The sequence below is a fragment of the Rhipicephalus sanguineus genome, unplaced genomic scaffold, assembly GCF_013339695.2.
Source record: "Rhipicephalus sanguineus isolate Rsan-2018 unplaced genomic scaffold, BIME_Rsan_1.4 Seq618, whole genome shotgun sequence".
Lineage (NCBI taxonomy): Eukaryota > Metazoa > Arthropoda > Arachnida > Ixodida > Ixodidae > Rhipicephalus > Rhipicephalus sanguineus.
In genome coordinates, this window is record NW_023615635.1 from 74,686 (window position 1) to 95,666 (window position 20,981).

At 48.2% G+C, this 20,981-nt stretch overlaps 1 pseudogene; it reads right to left on the bottom strand.

The window, feature by feature from the left end:
* LOC119377921 (pumilio homolog 2-like) overlaps nt 1-20,981 on the bottom strand; it is a 120,031-nt pseudogene that overhangs the window by 62,701 nt on the left and 36,349 nt on the right.

Here is a 20,981-nt window from a genome sequence, read left to right on the forward strand (position 1 = left end):
TCGAATAATTTCGAAGCGAAGCGAATATTTTCGAATCGAAGCGAATACCTGAGAGACAAAGTTCACGAGAGAAAAATTGACAGAATGAACTACGTTACCTTGTTACAATAACCTTTGCTAGCTGTTTCACCCACTAAATCTTTTGACCCTTCATAAAAGTAGGGGATCAGAAATAGACAGACATCAGACTTTTCATTTTCAAATTTATTAGCACCCACCCCCTTATGTAATGCCCTCGTAAGGGGGTCCTTGGGGTATTGTGAATAAATAAACATAAACAGATGTCCGGCCAAACATCCTAGCGCATGTTGCTGTGCACGAACACCAACTGTTCTACATACTCGGGGAGAAGGTGCTCTCTTCGTGCCGTGACAACATTCCCTGTGGTTGAAAACAGCCTCTCACTGGACACTTGAGTAGCTGGCACTGAGAGGTAGAGCCGAGCTATGTTGTAGAGGGATGGGTACTTGGCCTTGCCAATATTTTTCCACCACAGGAAAGGATTGTCCAAACGAGGCTGAACAGGTGCATGGAGGTACTCCTCCACCTCCTTCTTCAATCTCTCAGAGCCAGTTGGTGCAGTATTCGAACCAGCCAAAGTTCCAAACACACTCCACACATCACTGCTCGATGACGCAGCTTCTGCAGATGCACTGCTCACACTTGGCTCCTCTTCATCGTTCTGTTGAGGCAGACTCTTTTCCAAAGCTGAGCAGAGCTCACTCTTTAACCATCGTTTCTCGCATGTGGCATCATAGCACACTGCTTTAAATCGGGGGTCTAGTGCTGTGCTCAGGGCATATGGCACCTGCAATTTAATGTCCCCAAACCTACACTTGATGGCCCGAAGGAGGTTTCCTGCAAATACAGACTCCTCCCACAACTCCGCTCTTGCTGGGCGAGGAGGAGCTGCATGCAGTGCACGAGCGGCACCACTTGAGAAAGTGTTGGGTGCTTTTCAGAGCAACTCTCTCTCGTTGCATCATCAATGCACTTAAGGACTGACGTCACAGACGTCATGAGCCGCCATTCAGTTGAGGTAAAGTCTTCCATTGTGTCCTGTTCGGACAGGTCCACGGAAATCGGACGACGAAGCTTTAAAAGGCGAGCCATCATTGCATACTCACTATTCCAACGTGTTACCACGTCCTGGATTACTTCAACGGGTTCTAAGCCCATGCTTGCTTGCAGTTCTTTGAGGCGATTCCTGGCCAGGGAGCCTCTTATAGTAGGATACAATTCCACGTGCCTTGATGCACAGCTGCTCGAAGTTTGGTGTATCTCGCTTTGCACAGTTTATGCACAGTTGCAAGGTGTGCGCAAAGCATTGGATGCTTAACCATCCTGTTCGCAATGCAGCACCCAGGAAGTTTCTGGCATTGTCAGTTACAATGAAGACTGGTATGCCTTGAGGCAGTCCCCATTCCTCGGCTAAATCAAGGAGGACGTTCTTCAAGTTTTCAGAAGTATGGCCCTCGGGCATGTGCCGGCATGCAAGATGGTAATTGTGAAGAGTGAACTCTTCATCGAGCAGGTGGCATGTAAACGAGACGTAACTATCCCCAGGCCTAGACGACCACCCGTCGGTTGTGACCGAGTAGCATGGGGTACCATGGTCGAAGTGATGGCGCAGCGCACCTTTAATCCGCTCTTTTTCCTTGGCGTAAAGGTCTGGTATGACGCTCCTGGAAAACGTAGTCCTCGATGGGACTTTGTACTCTGGCACTGCAGCGTGCATCAAGGACAAAAAGCCGGGCTCCTCGACGATAGAATACGAATGCAAGCCAGCGGCCATGAACTGTGCAACCTTCGTAGTTAGCATTTTTGCGCGCTGACTGTCACCTTTTAAGGTCGGCTTGAAGTAACTGCAGCTCGCTGCACTTGCGTCTGCCGTCTTCGTGGCCGTCGTCTTTTTTGGGCCACTCGCCTTTTTTGAGCATTCGGCGGCACGGAGCTTTTCAAATTGCTTGAATGGATCAGGGTGACGCTTCAGGTGATTGACGAGGGTGGTTGTAGTGCCTGTAGGTGTTTTAAGGCGCAGGTCGCGTCACTGGCCCCGCGCTCGAAGAACTCCCAGATGGGACTCCGGAATACCCGTTGCGCCGGCTCGTCCATGGTTGCGCTAGGCCAGTCGTGCACGCAATCGAGCAACAGGGCTACCAAACTGTTGTTTTCCCCAAAGTTCAGCACTTGCAGCAAAGACACATGCGCCGAGCACGTTCACAAGCGCAAAACAAAACACAAAGGGCTATGACGGCTAGGGGTTGCCTGACTGAATACCTACTACCGCTAAGGTATCAGCTTCCTTTTTTTACCGCCCTAAAATAGTTTTACATATCTACTCGATCACTATGCAAGTTTTCCTTTTAGAAGTTTTTGTCGTTGCAAGTCCACCTTCGCGTTATAATCAAATACGCTAGCAAGAAAAAAAAAACCGCGGCGCGCTTAATTTGAACGGAACGAATTTCAGCGGCTTTGGGATGCGTGGTGGCAACAAGTACACGCCATCCAAATCCGAATCCATCACAAGTTCGTATATGTTCTCTGGTGCTGGGGTGCTATCGCGGAACGATTCTATTTCCGATTCCAATGCCTTTCGTGCTTTTCGCGCTTGGCCAGTGGTCAGAACGACGGTCCGTCCGCGTATCAACGCGATCAGCCAGCCGTGAGTGGTGGATGATAAGAATAGCATAGAATATGGCATGGAATCGGAAATAGCATCGTTCCGCGATTGCACCCCTATTGCGTCAATGTACGCTCTGTTAGCGTAGTTTCTCGCAATGGCTGTTAGGGCAGCTATTAGGGCATTCATCCGGTACTGTACTGCCTCGGACGTACGCTTGTCGCACTGGTGGCCTCATTGGCGTGCAGGGGTGATCAGGGCTCGGCATTAGTGTTTATACTTTTCCGCTTCAAACGGAAAGCCATGCTGAGAAAAGCTCACGAATTATGAAGCTCCTAGAGTCTTTAAACGGCGAATCTACACTCCGCCGGTGTCGGAACGAGCGAGCGAACCTCGAGGGCAACGTTTATACCAGAAACATTGAAACGTTGCTCGAGGGCGGGCCTGCCGCCAGTCTGCTGCAGCCTTTGCAACGACCGTCACCATGGAATATACGCAAGGTAGCGGAGGTTATTTCACAAATAAAGGGGACATTTTTTTTGCCGTGCATATCGCGGCACATTGGTGGTTTTATTTATTTTTTTCACGTTTTAACAGACTTCGAAATACTTCGAAAATATTCGAAGTTTTCGAATAGTCATATTCGATTCGAAGGTCGAATCGAATATCATATTATTCGCTTCGATATTCGAAAGTTTCGAATATTCGCACGACCCTACTTCTATGGGATCATCAGCGGTGCCGCGCGACTGTCCGAATTACCGAGCATGTCCGAATTATCGGTGTCAGATTTATCGGTCGGCAACTGTAATAAATCACATCTGCATGCCAAAGTTCGTAATTTTATTCCCATAAATAACAAAAATAGTTTTCATTGCCATGCCCCCCTCCCTTAATTAATGCCTCCACTGAGTCACGGGAGGGCAGTGATCTTCAGTGTCTCACTCACCAGGTTGGCTGGGAGCGCTCGTTCCTGGTGCACCCGGATTTACCAGCACCGGCGGCATGAGGCGGACTGCCCGTGTGTTACCCATCATTAGCGATCCGTTCTGGTCGTAGTAGGGAGGCGCCAGCATTTGATACTGGCCTCCTGCAGTTGAACATACAAGGCAATGCTGTGGCTTGTCCCTTTGACACAACTCGCACTCAAATGCTACGTACACACCAACCATGAAAACAATCAGACACAGTAAACAAAACAAGCAAAAACCAAAGAGAAAACACAAAAATGGTACTGAATTCCCAAGTTTTTTAAAGAATATACCACATCGATGAAGACTGTGCGACCTGCGGTTCGCGTACTGTGGAGGACACTGCTAGAGATCTGTCGACTTCCCAGCTTGATGGTTTGACCAGCGAGGAAAGAGAAAATGGTTCTTCAGCAACGACTCAATAAACAACATGCGCTTGATGTTCTGAGGCGTGCGAGAACATGATGTGAGGTCATGTGCACGCATTTTTACAACCCAGAAGGCAATCCATGATTTGGGCAAGAAGGAAACTACGATAAATATTTCGAATTTTTTGGCACCAACATATTCATTCTTTTCTTGTCTGTAAAAATCCAGCAATGCCGTAAAAAGGTTTTACGGTATCCTGTTTCGTTATTGAGTTCCAAGGGTAGTACAGTCGATCCTGGATATATCGAACTTGAAGAGGATCGCGAAATAGTTCGATATATTGATAATTCAAAATATAAAATATGCGTATTTAAAACTTATATTAATGCATTGCAGGTCTCGAAACAGTTTCCGGAATTCGTAACAAGCGCTAACATGACGATTCGCTCACAACTAATATGCTAAATAACAAGCTGGCAACTTCTTTTGCAAATTACCGCACTTTATTTCGCACGAAGATAGTCCGTAAACTGGTCTTGCTTCCTGCGCGCCGTTAAGGGGGGAGGCTACCTTCGGATACCAACTTTTTGTTTATTGAGGTATATAATGAAATTTTCAGGATAGACTCACAGCAAAAGCATTAGAAGAATTACAAAATTTCATGAAGTTATGTTCACTGGTTCTCAAGTTACCGCAGTATGTCAGAATAGTGCACATGGTTCTCTTATCCCAGGCCTGGAGAACTTTCAAAAGGTGCTGGAACTGTGAAATTAACTATGATGATTCCCAGATTGATACTTCAGGGGGTAACAGAGCCCTTTTTTTGAATTTTCTTGCTGAAAAGTTTTAGCAGACCATCGAATTTAGTGTTGGTGATTAGGATATTATCAATCAAATTTTGATTAACTATAAAAATAACAGACACAATATATTGAAAAAAGGGGTTGTCACCCCTCAGAAATTTATTCAAGTACATAATAAAAAAAGACTTAAGGAAATTCGATGAGTGGTTCCAGAGATATGGCTGGGATAAGCAGCCTCACTAGCCAAAAAAGTCATTTTGAGAAAACGACGTTTTGAGCACATATGCATTTCTAAAATGATCCTGCAGCATAACTGGAGGTCCTTTGGCACTGTCTTCTTTGCCGCCTTTCCATCTTCTCTAGTGATCGATTCTTAGCCTTTTTCAAGCGCAGAGAATCTTTCTCGGCTGCCCGTTATATTGTAATGTGATTAGGCCATATGCTGTGGTGCTTTGCCAGCTTTCTTGAATTCATGCTATCATTAAGTCTTTATTGCAATTGATCATTGAATAATTTTTATAGAATACTAAGAGTGGCTCTCATCGTGACAACCTATCCCTTCCTCCTAAATAACAGGCAATTACGGCCAAGACATTGGGGGAATAGAAATTCCTTAGCTGTTTATTCAAGACGCGAATTGGGCAGATGTAAATTCATCTCCCTGCTTCACTCAAGCTCACTTGTAAACCTCGACTGTGATGCGCTTCACAATTCACCCGGTTGCGGCGAACACGGTTATCTGCGAGGCTTTTATTTTTTCAGATGATTAATGAGAGCTTGCGGCGATACCACGCACGGCTCCAAGCGCGCCTAAATTGCATCAACAGTGCTTTATTTCACCTCCAAGTGCTCAGCTGCGGAGTCCGGGAAATCTGCACGTGATGTTCTGGGTCGCGGCATTCGGTGACGATGCGCAATATCCCTAGGTGCGGCGATGAAAAATCGGCGCGCCACCTGTTTGGTCCCGCATTTCAGGATGCCGATGCGCGGCCGCTGCGCGACGAGCTTGGCTGTGGGTCCGCTGCCGATGCGTAAAATTACCATCCACGGTTCCGAGGAGCGGTGGGCGATACGCTGCATTGCTTACGAAGAAGCACACTGCCGCGGTTCGTCTCTCACGCTGGCGCCGTGAGCGGAGTTAGCTGACGGCGACTCCGAGCTGTAGACGCGCCGGCCGCGGTGCCCGATGTGTTTGTTGTACGAAATGCGTGGTCGCGAGCAAGGAGTCGTCCCACGATTATCTTCGTCACTACGTACGAAGTGTTGATAGCAGAACCTCCAAACGCTGACCCGACGAGTCAACTAAAGGGTCGGACCGAGACGCGCGCTTACGATGTTCACTACGAGCGCGGCATGCCATCGTAATGATCGGGCTTCCGCTTGCAGCTCCTAACTAAACGTAGTAAGTTCTACGTGATCGTCGACTTCGAGCCGTGAACACAAACGAGTGCGAACGCGTCATAAAGACCGCAATCGACAGCCGTGACCTCGCGAAGCGCAAGCAGCAGCGACGATCCCCCGAAGCGAGCATCGGACCAATGGCGAGACGCGCTGGGGCAACATGGCGGACGCGGCCAATCGGAGGCTCGAAACGACCTTCAGACATTTGCTTTTTGTGCGCTTGTTTTCAAAGGGAGGAGCCAGCTAGGGGGGAATTCAAAGACGGAGAAATGCTCGTTCCGACGAAACCAAAATATCGGCGAACGGTGGCGCCGTTGCGAGCTATTTTTCGAAAATCAGTGTTTTTTTGCGATTTCGCAATAACTTTCGCCACTGGGCAGGCGTAACAAATTTTTTAAAGCACTTCTACGTGGTTTTTGGTGAAGATATTTGGAATCTGATAGAAAAAGGTCTACAGAAACTGAAAATGCGATTTTCAAAAAAATCGATTTTATGCCATTTTTCGCGATACGAAAGCCGCGTCCCCCTTAAGTTGATCAAGTCATCCTAAATATCATTGAAGCTTTCCAAATAAGCAAATTCAGCACCTTCCGCCACAACAGCGGTGATGACCTGAACGCGTGCAAGCGCTGGAGCGACAGGTGTTTAGCGGCGCAGCGTTGAAATCTTCGTAACCGCATGGGTCCACTTCCGCGGCACCGGCAACGTCAGCCTTGATCGCGGCATCAACACAGTTAGAAACAGCGACGTCATCTGCACCGATGAAGTCGCTTGGTGCACTCCCGTCCAAGAGAACGCCCGGATATGCTTAGTCGCAAAATTCACTAAGGCACCGTACGCCGTTGTCAGCGGTCGTATGACGCACCCAACCACCTGGCACCAAAGCCCGCAAGGAAACAGTTCATGACGGTGCTTTGCTTGACGTCGTTCCAAGCACCAGTCATCATTTTATCACTACGAGGCGCCCACTGTTTAGTTCGACTCCTGAATGAGGATTTGTCAGGAACGAAGCGAAAAGTACATGAGTCTTCAAGCCACAAGAGACAACGCAGCCCACAATCAACGAAGGAACAAGTCCCCACCGTCGACATCTAAGCGATGGTGATGGCACTTGTAGCTCTGCAGCAAGCAGCCGCTGCTTTGGCGCGAAAAGCAAGAAAAGCGTAGCCTGCGAGATGTGTGTTTCATAATCGAAAACGCCAAAAATACGTCACGACGTTGCGGATCTTGAAGGCCATGCTTTTCGGGCCTGCATGCCATCGTACACGAACAAACAGCGAAGGGAATGCGAACATTGCAACGAGGCTGCCGAGTATCTCCACATTCATCTCATTTTAGTGCCTTCGACAATCGGCCCCTTTGAAAAACACTATGCACGCGTGTTACAACCTACAGATTGCGCATCAAACAAGCCGGTGCACTCGCAAGCGCTGCGCAACCAACCAGATCAATGTAATGCAACGACACCGCGTTTTCGTCACCTGCTCGCAAAGAGTGATCGGAATTTGACACAACGCAGTCGAAAATGACTAATATTTGTTAGGAAAAATGCACTCCCTAGAGTTTGGCACGGCGCAGCGTTCGATATATCGGATGTTTCGCTGTGCGGGAGTTTGATATACGTGTGCACCAGCCCTATACTTTTGCATGAGAAATTCAAGGGGATTTCTCAACTGTTCGATATAGCCAATAATTCGATATATCCGAGTTTGATATATCCGGGATCGACAGTTATAAGAACATGACTGCGCATACCTAAATACTGGACGTGTTTAAACTCTCTAAAAACCAAGCAGGTCTAAACAAAATGGGCATCTGAAAACTGGCTGACAACAGTAATTACACCAGTGCTGCACAGTTCCTTCATTCTTTTGCCCTGCAATGTGCATCTGCACAGCTCACCTCCTGGGGGTGCTTGAGACAGTGCCTCGCCGCTTCCCTGTGGTGTCATGGGTCGTGCCCCGCTGCCTCTGAGCATCTGCTGCTGCACCTGCTGTTGCATTTGCTGTTGCATCTGCTGCTGCACTTGTTGGGGCACCTGCTGGGGTGGTGCACCCTGGCCCCCTGTCCCTGCAAGAGGCCTGCTGCTGCTGGCGTTGGGAACATGCCCCACGGAGGCATTCCATAGTACTGTGGCATCATGGCTGGGCCTGCACATACACAAGAGTGCACATTCCAATGTACAACATACAGGGGAACCTGGATAAACAAGACATTCTACATCTTCAAGCATCAATTACCAGTGTTCATACTCGGTTACAACTTAGGAAAAAATGGCAGCTCAGCCCACAGAACCGTGGCGCACCCACCCTTCAGACAGTCGTGCTAACTGGTTTCCGCTCAAACCCTAAGTACCTTTTCTCAACTGATGCAAATCCTACGCATATTAAGAATTAAAAGGTTCGTCTTACTACCTAAAACATACGTTTGGCTGAGAAGCGATGTCAGAATCCCTGACGAATTTTAGCAGGACGTTCAAGTTTCCTGCCTAAAGCCAGCCGTTGTGTCGCTGCCTAAAGCCAGCGACACAAACGTAAGTCTGTATGGGGAAAGTTAGCTATTGGAAACACTCAAGATGTGCTTGACCTCACGAAAATGAGTAAGCGCCGCAGGACAGAGCCCTAAAGCAAGCTCTCTGTGGCAGGGACAGAGATGGCTGTGGGCAAAGCAGACGTTTTGTCTTAGGTTGTAACTGAGTATAGTTGAATCTAAGCCAAAGGCTGTGGGCCTTCATAATAGAGCCATGTTAGACATCACACTAGTATATGCTCCTGCTCCAACTCTGTTTAGCTTTTACCCTTTATTGCTTATTTAGAATTTGCTGAACATTTTTACTATGAGATATGCTATACAGGCATTTCAGGAACATATAATTGACATTATCTTTAGGTAAAAAAAAAATTGCCATAGTTGGGCTTCAGCGAACATCGTCACTGTAAGAGTACCCTATACAACATGTGCATGAGACACACACATTGCTCAAAATACTCTTTTTTATTTAGCAGAGTTCAGGAATGGTGGCAGTATGTACAGTGGAACTTCGATTATCGCCCCCGGTCCTGCGACGACCCGCGTTTTACGACGAATGGCTTGGTCCCAGCAAAACCCCCATAGAAATAATGTATAAAAAACCTCAATTGTACGACGCCAATTTTACGCCAGCCCCGCCTCGTACGACGCTTCGCTTGGACTGTCGAGAAAAAAAAAGACCTACGATGACGCGGCTGGCACGCAAACACCTGCGGCCGGTGCGAAAAAGTCGGGAAAACGAGGAACCGAGTTCGTATCCGCGCTGCCACCACAGGGCCTCTTCAATTTTTTCGACACGCGGTCGGCCATAGCTAGCCAGAGCCAACGTTGGGGGTGCCGAGCCGGAGCCGGGCAGGCATCGTTTTGTCTCATTGCAGCTGCGCACTTCCGTTGTCGCCTTTTTTTTTTTCTCTCTCTTCTTTGGGTGTTTTTGTAGTGACCGTTGTGAGCAGAATAACATGGCAGATAATTTCGAGCTCGCTTTCTAGTATGCGATAACTTTCACTAGATTTCGTGTCGTTATACCGGACGTGTTGAACGGCGATTGTTGAGCCAATGTTTGCGACAGCCGCGGGAACCGGAACTCGCCGCTGTCTAGCTACCAGAGGGCTGGGGCGTTTTAGCCGCTCGCGATTGGTCGAAGCTTGCAAATCGAATAGGCCTACTGCCGTGCTGCCATTCAGCCATTCCTTCACGTGTTTGCCTCGTCGGTTGGTTGTGCTGCGCCGCAGCTGCTGTGTCCACGTGCAAAATTTTCTGTGTTCGGACATTGGTGTGCGAGGAAGCTTTCGAATTCTTGGTTGCGAGTGCTGCGTCTCGCAATTTCGCGGAACCGAAAACCGCTGATGCTCGGAGAAAAGCTTCGCATAATCGAGGAGGCAGAGCAGCGGAACGGAGCAACAAAGGCCAGCATTGCCCGCGACCTGAACAATCCCGAGTCGTCGCTGAAAACGATCCTCGCGAAGAAGGACCGCATCCTACTAAATGCGGCAAAGTCGGCTCTGAACAGGAAGGCTGCGAAAGATGGCAAAATATGCTGCCATGGAGAAGGACCTCGTTGAGTGGTTGCGTCAGCCCGCAGTTCAGGAATCGCCGGGATGGGCGCACATTTTGAAGGCGAAGGCTGAGACAGTTGCATTGCGCTGCGGCATTGACGAACTTTAAAGCCTCCACTGTGGTTGGATCGCTTTAAAAAAACGCAGTGGAGGTGTGTACAGCCGCTGCTGTGGAGAGAGCGCGTCGTCAGCTCGGACACTGTAGAAAGGGACTGCATTGCTGCCGGAATTGCTACGGGAGATACAAGCCGTCCGACGTGTTCAACGCGGACAAAACTGGATATATTTATAATATGCAGCCAGAACAGAACATTGGCATTCAAAGGAGAGACTGTCATGGGGGGTAGCGAAGCAAAGAGCGTCTTACCGTATGCTTGCGCTAATGAAGACGGCTCTGAAAAGCTTCTCGCCCTCGTGATCGGCAAGTTTGAGAAGCCGCGATGCTTCAAGAATTTGAAAAGGCTGCCGTGCCAGTACACGTTCAACCGGAAAGCCTGGATGACGGCTGCTATGTTTTCTACATATCTGCAGCAGCTGGACTCCAAAATGGGGGCTAAGAACAGAAAGATTCTTCTTCTGCTTGACAATGCGCCATGCCATCCATCAGATATGTCGCATTTGAGAAATGTGAAAGTTGTATTTCTGCCCCCCAATTGCACTAGCCAGCTGCAGCCACTTGACGCTGGCGTCATCAAGTGCATGAAACAGAAATATCGGAAGTTTCTGGTGCAGCGTCGGCTGGCGGGCATGGAACGCAAGCAGTGGATAAGAAGCTTTCTGTGCTTGATGCAATGCACTACATTGCTAGTGCATGGGACGCAGTCACGCCAGAAACTATCGCCAACTCCTTCAGGCACTGCGGCTTTAATAGAAGTGGTGCTTGTTCTACCAGTGAAGCTGCACTGCCTGTTGACGATGAACTAGAGTTCGGCAGCCTGGAGCTGCCTGGATCTTTCGCGGACTATGTTGGTGCCGACGACGACGTTGCAGTGTGCAGTGAAGTGTCGCTGGATGACATTATCGAAACTGTGCGTCCCGACACTGCGGGAACTTCCGACGAGGAAGAGATGGGACGCTGCAGAGGCTAGCGTGTCCGTTCCGACTTACGCGGACGTGTTGTGCTACGTTGACCACATTCGGCGGTTTGCTTGCGCACGCGATGAGATCGGCGACTTGCTGCCAGATGTTGCAGCTATCGAAAGAAAGCTGATGCGTCGTGGCTGGGCAAACTCTCAGAAGAAAATCACAGATTTTTTTAAAGGTGAGAAATAAAGGTTCGTTCACACCTCCGATAAAATGCGTGGTTGTCATTTTTTCAATTAATTTAATCTACGTTCCTCGGAGCAGCGTAGGTTTGTGCCGCGGACTTTCTTAGGCATTATGTGCCCGCTGTTGTGGGGCAAAAATGACCGTCACTGCCTATATTCTCGGTTTTTCGATTATACGACGCCCGGATTATACGACGATTTTGCGCGGTCCCCAGAAAGTGTATAATCGAAGTTCCACTGTATGTCAGTACTGCACCTGCTGTACCTCTGCACATTGATGTTGCGTGAAATAGCACTACACATGAAGTCAAACCATTTTCCAATAGTCAAACCTCGTTACGACGAACACCACATTAACGAACATTTCAGATTAACGAACTTTTAAGAAATCCCGTGCTGACTCCTTATAGTTTCAATGTAAAAATATTTCACTAGTACGAACTTCAGAATAACGAACTTTTCAGAATAACGATCGTATTTAATTCCCGTGTCATCTTAACATGTCAGTACTACGAACTATATCCTGAAATGCGAGGATTCTTAGATTTCAGTGTATTGGTCATGGCAGTCTGAGCTGTAAGCTAGCAGACAACGCAGCGCGAAGAGCGGACGCCCTCCGCAAAAACCCGAGAAGCGCGAGAGGAGAAGGACGTGGGCGGATAACTTTTTTTTTTTCCTCCGTTGCGGAGGCGACGAAGCATCAGGTTTTGTAAGCGGAGTGCCGGGGAACATGGGCTCGGAAAACCGAGACGGTGCGGGAAGAAAAAAAAAAAGTACAAATAGACACCGCTTTTCTTTTTTCCTGCATCACGTTTTACTTCACTAAGGTGCATATTTGGGCCGGTTGGTACATGTTCAACGATACGAGAAACAGCGCGACACACAGGACAGTGAAAGACAGGACAGCGCTTGGTCCGTGTCTTTCACTGTCCTGTGTGTCGCGCTGTTTCTCATATCGTTGAATGTTTTACTTGCTTGCTTTATCAGTTGTTCGCGTGCTGTCACCTGTATCAGTCTTCTGCGTATTTTACTGCATTGGAAGTGCTTCCCGGCGTTCGTGTTGCCCTGAACTCAACAACTCCTCCTACGGCGAAGAAGCGGAAGCAGTTTTCTTTGAGTGAGAAAGTAGACATTCTTCGTGAAATAGAAGACGGGAAGAAACAAGCCGTCGTGGCTAAAGAACGTGAAGTGGCGCGGTTGACGATCGCCCCGATTCTCAAAGATAAAGGATTGCAGCGATGGCACGGACGACGATGTCACGGTAGCACCCGAAGATCGTGACGAGTCTGTGTCGGCCACGGATGCGTTGGACTACTTGAGGAAACTCCGCATATTCATAGAAAAAAGCGGCACAGCGACTGAAGCGGCGCATAAAAATGCGGGGGCGAACGGTCTAGAACATTCGTGACGCAGAGTTTGTGCTGCACCCGTAAAAAAACGATCACGGACTATTTCAAATAAACGTGCCTTGTCTGACGTTCAAGTGTGCATTGTTGTGAGAAACGTGTTCAAGGACGTACCGTTGCAAAGGTAGGACGTTTGCGTTACTGAAATTCTATTGCTATGGTAAACTTTTGGGCTTTCACTATAACGACCTTTCAGAATAACGAACATTTTTCCGCGTTCCCCTAAGTTCGTTATACAGTAAAAGCTCGTTAATTCGGATTTCACGGGACCGGAAAAAATGTCCGAATTAACCGAATGCCGAATTAACGAATGAACAGGAAAAACAACATTAAAATTAAGTTGGAGAAGCATACCTTTATTGCTGAAGTATTTTGTAATGGTCGTCTGCGTTTTCACGCAGATTCCGGCTTACATTACAATTTTTCTTAACTTTTCCAAATGGCCAACAGCACGCAAACTGTCGGAAGTGCTCAGGCAAACGCCCTCTAATATCAAAAGCGCCTCCGAGACTTCCCGTGAGGTGCGATGAGGTCGCGACATCCTTAATAATTTCTTGATCGGGCAGGAGACCAGTCGTGGCGACATAATCATCAATCGCGATGTAGTCCTGAAGGGTCATATCTGTGGGAAGGGCAGCATCGAAGGTCGGGCAGTCACCGTCGGTGGACTCGGCTGGCACCTCGTTGATGCCATTGTCGGCTACTGCCGCATGCTCGGGCCTCACATGTAAACACGGTCACAACGGGAAAAAACAAGAACTCCGCAAGAAGAGACGGTGCCGGCACAACACAAGGGAAAATGGTGTCGGAGGCGCAGTGGAGCGAAGAAAGAAGACGCCGACGTTCGGTGACGCCGCGATCGCCCCCTAGCTGATGACGATGGCGATGTCACTCAAGTTTCGGTTTCGCCCCAGTGGTGCCAGCGCTGCTTTACCACACATTTGTGTAGCGACAACCGTCAGAATTTATCCGAATTAAGCGGTGCGGAGCCCAATTCCGACGAATTAACGAAGGTTTGGTCCCATAGATTAACATGCACTTTGGCCGGGACCAATAGAGCCGTCCGAATTATCCGAATTTCCGAATTAACGGGTGTCGAATTAACGAGCTTTTACTGTACCAAGATTTCACTGTATACTGTGGAAATAATTTTGAATAGAACACACTTCAGACGCAACAATTCCTTTTTAAAGAATCTGTAGCTTCACTGAAATGACGACTGATTCGTTGCTTCTCATTCCCCTTTCAGGCCATGTTATGTATGTATTGCCATAGTCCCTCAATACTTTTTACTGGTCACGAAACTTCCCCGTCACTCTATGGGAGAGCTTTGTGCGCCACCAACTTTGACCGCGGGGCGGCGCCACCAGTGTTAGGGGGGCACCTGCGACACTCGTCGAAGTAGTCGGCGAGGCGACGGCGTGGTGTGTTTGCTTTTGTGTGTCGTGCTGTATCGCGTGTGTGCGGTGCTTCCTGTGCGTCTTATCGTATTCAAACGTGACGAATACTTAGCGGCAACGTGACGAACGATGCAGAAGACGTCCTGCGTGCCACACGGTCGCTCCGGCGAACAAGGCGCTCGTCAAGGCCAGCGCGGCGACGGTGTGCTGTGTTCGCCTTGTTTGCGTCGTTTTATCGCGTGTGTGCGGTGCTCGAGCATCCGAAAAACATTTCTATAACGAGGACATTCGCGAAGACGAATGCGTTATAGAAGAGGTTGCCGCGCGAAAGAGTGAAGCTGAGGGCCGGCGCTTTACCTCGATTATTTGAATGTCTCCCGGCTTACTTGGCCAAAAAGAAGCCGGCACCTCGGCAGTTGCCTCACAGGCGGCCGGTCAAGCGTCGTTGGGAGTCTTCGGAGAATTCCAGTGGGGAAAATGCTGCGCAGAGGATCCGCGTGGACATCTCCGACGAATTGGATGCAGTAAATCATGGTAAATATTGCAGTTTTACGCAGCTTGCTCTTCTGTGTTCTTCAGCACGCTGATTATAACGCAAGTTGAGCAAACGTGATGGATTTCGTAAACCTTTGTGTTTTTCCCCTTGTTCTGCAGAAAGTATGCCGACGGTAAACAAGGCTGAGGACAAAGCTTGCAAAACAGAGGAGGCTGTGTGCAGCGCTTCGGAACAGTTGTTTGTGCTGCTAAGTTCTTCACTGTTTGCCTTCAGTTTCTGCTTTCAAAATAAAATGATTATAGCCAGCAATTTACTGTTTGTTATGAATATAGAATAGATGAAGCCCACTGGCTTTCACCTTTTAATAAAGTGCTAAAAAGATTGAATATTTCCTCTAGATCAAACAGCTGCACAAGACCCTTGTTCAACTTTCGTCCAAGTGAAAGAAGCTGCTGTAGAGCATGGCTGGGAAAATACATTATACAATCGCTTGGCACTTCGCAGAGTGCAAGGGTCCTTAGCCATTTTGCAAGAAAGAAAAAAAAAAGAAACTACGCCATATGGCTCTGCAATCTGCCTGTAAATCTAAGTACACATGTTTTTGCGCCTCATCTCCCTGGAATGCGAGCGCTTCAACAAGCATGTTTAGCAGCACATCTTAGCTGCTTAGCCACCGAGGCTGGTAAAAGAGCGTTATCAGAGTTTTCGCTCATATTATTACAATATTGTTGTGATATTCACTTCAGAGTTTTGTACGTGCAGTCTGCCCGAGACAGACCTTAGCGACGCATGGGCCGTGTACAATTTTTTTCTCTAACGTGGTATTTCCTACGCCGAGCGTTGGTGGCGCATGGAAATATACCAGTAACGTTTAACTCGGTCATGTATATTCAGAGGAATTTAAGCTAAGTCTTTTTTCAAAGCATGGATAAATCGCCGGGAGAAAGTATCATCGCTTAAGTTGCGCGCGTCAGTACGTTTTTTGGTGAAGAGACGGGATTCACACCCGTCGTACATACGGTTGTGTTGGTCGCGGTTCTTCCGCTGACGTCAGCTACAGCCTCGTGGAAAATAAAAAGCGTCAAAAAGGCATGACCGCGCAGTCTTCGCTAAATCAGCGTGCAGGGCGTGGCTGCACGCAGATTTCGCCGCGATCGAAAGGAATAGAACACTGCCGCAACCGAACAGACATTTATGGCCGCTACGCGCAGATACGAGTACGCTGCCTATACGCAATGGGTGATCAGTATATAAAAAAGCCACGGAAATATGTCCGTGAAGCCACCAGAGCGAGTCGCCGCCGCGGAAACCTCTTGACGCACCAAAAAGCCGTTTAAGCGGCCGCGATGAAAGCCCCCTTGTCTGCACTAACGCCCCTGGCGGGAGACTATGTCCCTATACCAAACTTGGCCCGAAGTTTCGTGACCATAAAAAAGTACTGAGGGACTATGGTATTGCCTTCAGGTACAAAAGGCACTTAAGGGGGGACGCGGCTTTCGTATTGCGAAAAATGGCATAAAATCGATTTTTTTTTTTAAAACCGCATTCTCAGTTTCTGTAGACCCTTTTCTATCAGATTCCAAAATATCTTCACCGAAAACCACGTAGAAGTGCTTTAAAAAATTTGTTACGCCTGCCATGGTGGCGAAAGTTATTGCGGAAATCGCAAAAAAAAAAAAAAAACTCATTTTCAAAAAATAATAGCTCCGCAACGGCACCACCGTTCGCCGATATTTTGGTCTCGTCGGAACGTGCAGTTCTCAGTCTTCGAATTCCCCGCCTCAGCTGGCTCATCCTTTCGAAAACAAGCGCACAAAAAGCAAATTTCCGAAGGTCGTTTCGAGGCCTCCGATTGGCCGCGTCCACCATGTTGCCCCAGCGCGCCTCAACATTGGTCCGATGCTCGCTTCGGGGGATCGTCAGCTGCTGCTTGCGCTTCGCGAGGTCACGGCTGTCGAAAGTCGCGGTCTTCATGACGCGTTCGCACTCGTTATGTGTTCACGGCTCGAAGTCGATGATCACATAGAACTTCGTTTTAGTTAGGAGCTGCAAGCGGAAGTTCTATCAGATTACGATGGCACACCGCGCTCGTAGCGAACATCGTAAGCGCGCGTCTTGGTCCGACCCTTTAGTTGACTCGTCGGATCAGCGGTTGGAGGTACTGCTATCAACACTTCGTACGTAGTGACGAAGATAATCGTGGGACGACTCCTTGTACTCGCGACCACGCATTACATACTTCGAAACAAACATCGGGCACCGCGGCCGCGTTTACTGCTCGGAGTCGGCGTTAGGCCTAACTCCGCTCACGGCGCCGGCGTGCGAGACGAACCTCAAACTTTGCGGGCAAGAACAACGCGTTAGAGGAACCGCGGCAGTGTGCTTCTTCGTAAGCAACGCAGCGCATCGCCCGCCGGCTCCTCGGAACCGTGGATGGTAATTTTACGCATTGGCAGTGGACCCCACAGCCAAGCTCGTCGCGCAGCGGCCGCGTCGGCGTGCCGAAATGCGAGACCAAACAGGCTGCGCGCCGATTTTTCATCGCCGCACCTAGGGATATTGCGCATCGTCACCGAATGCCGCGACCCAGAACATCGTGTGCAGATTTCCCGGACTCCGCGGCTGAGCACTTGGAGGTGAAATAAAGCACTGTTGATGCAATTTAGGCGCGCTTGGAGCCGTGCGTGGTATCGCCGCAAGCTCTCATTAATCATCTGAAAAAAAATAAAAGCCTCGCAGATAACCGTGTTCGCCGCAACCGGGTGAATTGTGAAGCGCATCACAGTCAAGGTTTACAAGTGAGCTTGAGTGAAGCAGGGAGATGAATTTACATCTGCCCAATTCGCGTCTTGAATAAACAGCTAAGGAATTTCTATTCCCGCAATGTCTTGGCCGTAATTGCCTGTTATTTAGGAGGAAGGGATAGGCTGTCATGATGAGAGCCACTCTTAGTATCCTATAAAAATTATTCAATGATCGATTGCAATAAAGACTTAGTCATAGCATGAATACAAGAAAGCTGGCAAAGCACCACAGCATATGGCCTAATCACATTACAATATAACGGGCAGCCGAGAAAGATTCTCTGCGCTTGAAAAAGGCTAAGAATCGATCACTAGAGAAGATGGAAAGGCGGCAAAGAAAGACAGTGCCAAAGGACACCTCCAGTTATGCTGCAGGATCATTTTAGAACTACAGCCGATCCCGGATATATCGAACTCGAAGGGGATCGCGAAATAGTTCGATATATCGATAATTCGAAATACGAAATATGCGTATTTAAGGCTTTAATTAAAGCACTGCAGTCCTCGACACAGTTTTCTGAAATCGTAAAAAGCGCGAACATGACGATTCGCTCACATATGCTAAAGAACAAGGCGAGAACTTCTTTTGCAAGTTAGCGCACTTTATTTTGCATGAAAAAAGTCCATCAACTTGTCTTGTTTCTTGCGCGCCGTGAATTCATCAAGTCATCGTCAATATTATATAAGCTTTCCAAGTAAGTAAATTCAGCACCTTCCGCCACAACAGCGGTGATCGACGCTGAACGCTGATGCGAGCTCGGTAGCGCGGTAAAGGGTTTAGCGGTGGCAGCGGCGGCCGGCATCTTCAAACCGCACGGGTCCATTTCCGCAGCACCGGCAACGTCAGCTATGATCTCGGCATCGATGCAGTCAGAAACAGCTACGTCGTTATCTGCACCGATGAAGTCACTCGCTGTGCTCCCGTCCGATACGGAGCCCGGAGACGCTAAGTCGTAAAATTCACTCACGCACCGTACGCCGTAGTAGGCGGTCATGACGCCCCCGAAGTCGTCACCTGGCACCAAGGCCGGTAAGGAAACAGTGCACGACGGTGTTTTACTTGATGTCGTTTCAAGCACCGGTCATCATTTTTATCGCTACGAGCGGGACAATGTTTAGTTCGACTCCTGAATGACGATTTATCGAGAACAAAGCGCGAAGTACACACAGTACACATTCTGCAAGAGACAACGCTGCACCGCTGGCACTTGTGGCTTTGCAGAAGGCAGCCGCTACTTTCGAGAGAAATGCGAAAAAAATAGCGTAGCCTCCGAGATCGGCGTTTTAAAACCGAAAACACTAAAAATACGTCACGAGATTGCGGATCTCGAAGGACATGCTTTGCGGGCCCGCATGCCATCGTGCGCGAAGAGACAAGGAAGGGAATGCAAACATTACAACAAGACTTCGAAGTCGCTTCGAATTCTCATTTTGGTGCCCTCGGCAATCAGCCTCTTTGAAAACACTAGCCCATGCGTTAAAACCTTCGGACCGCGCGTCAAATATACCGGTGAACTGACAAGCGCTACCAACAAACTAGAGCAACGCCATTTCGTCACCTGCAAGCGACGAGGGATTGGAACTTATAAGAACGCGGCCGAAAAATGTTGAATAGTTGTTAGGAAAAATGCACTTTCTGGACTTCGGCGTGGGGCAGTGTTCGATATAGCGGATGTTTCGCTGTGCGGGAGTTTGATATACGTGCACACCAACCCCATACTTTTGCATGGGAAATTCAAGGGGATTTCTCAACTGTTCGATATAGCCAATAATTCGATATATCCGAGTTCGATATATCCGGGATCGACTGTGCATATGTGCTCAAAACTTTCAAACGTTTTCTCAAAATGACTTTTTTGGCTAGTGAGGCTGCTTATCCCAGCCATATCTCTGGAACCACTCATTGAATTTCCATAAGTCTTTTTTTATTATGTACTTGAATTAATTTCTGAGGAGGTGACAAGCCCATTTTTTCAATATATTCTGTCTGTTATTTATTATAGTTAATCAAAATTTGATTGATAATATCCTCATCACCAACACTAAATTCGACGGTCTGCTAAAACTTTTCAGCAAGGAAATTAAAAAAAGGGCTCTGTTACCCCCTGAAGTATCAATCTGGGAATCATACAGTAAAAGCTCGTTAATTCGACACCCGTTAATTTGGAAATTCGGACGGCTCTATTGGTCCCGCCAAAGTGCATGTTAATCTATGGGACCAAACCTTCGTTAATTCGTCAGAATTGGGCTCCGCACTGCTTAATTTGGACGAATGCTGACGGCTGCCGCTACACAAAAGTGTGGTAAAGCAGCGCTGGACCACAGGAGCGAAACGGAAACCTGAGTGACATCGCCATCGTTATCAACTAGTGGGGGCGATCGCAGCGTCACCGAACGTTGGCGTCTTCTTTCTTTTCTTCGCTCCACTGCGCCTCCGACGCCATTTTCCCCTGTGTTGTGTCGGCACCGTCGCTTCTTGCGGAGTTCTCTTTTTTTTCGCCCGTTGTGACCGTGTTTACATGTGAGGTCCGAGCATGCGGCAGTAGCTGACGAGCTGATGGCATCGACGAGGCACCGACGATGACTGCCCGACCTTTGATGCTGCCCTTCCCACAGATATGACCCTCTAGGTCTACATCGTGATTGATGATTGTGTCGCCACGACTGGTCTCCTGCCCGATCAAGCAATTATTAATGATGTCGCGACCTCATCGCACATCACGGGAAGTCTCAGAGGCGCTTTTGATATTAGAGGACGTTTGCCTGAGCACTTCCGACAGTTTGCGTGCTGTTGGCCATTTGGCAGGGTTAAGAAAAATTGTAATGTAAGCCGGAATCTGGGAAAACGCAGACGACAATTACAAAATACTTCAGCAAATAAAGGTATGCTTCTCCAACTTGATTTCAATGTTGTTTTTCCTGTTCATTCGTTAATTCGGCATTCGGTTAATTCGGACATTTTTTCCGGTCCCGTGAAATCCGAATTAACGAGCTTTTACTGTAGTTAATTTCACAGTTCCAGCACCTTTTGAAAGTTCTCCAGGTTTGGGATAAGAGAACCATGTGCACTATTATAACATACTGCCATAACTTGAGAACCAGTGAACATAACTTCATGAAATTTTGTAATTCTTCTAATACTTTTGCTATGAGTCTATCCTGAAAATTTCATTAAGATATCTCAATAAACAAAAAAGTTGGTATCCAAAGGTAGCCCCTCCCCCCTAAAGAAATAGGTCCACTCCAAAACACTGACACTCCAAGAGGACAGCATTAGTAAGGATAGCACGAAACGCAAGCAATGGTTATATTTGTCCAAATTAATGGCAGATATGCCACATAAGCCTGACTAATA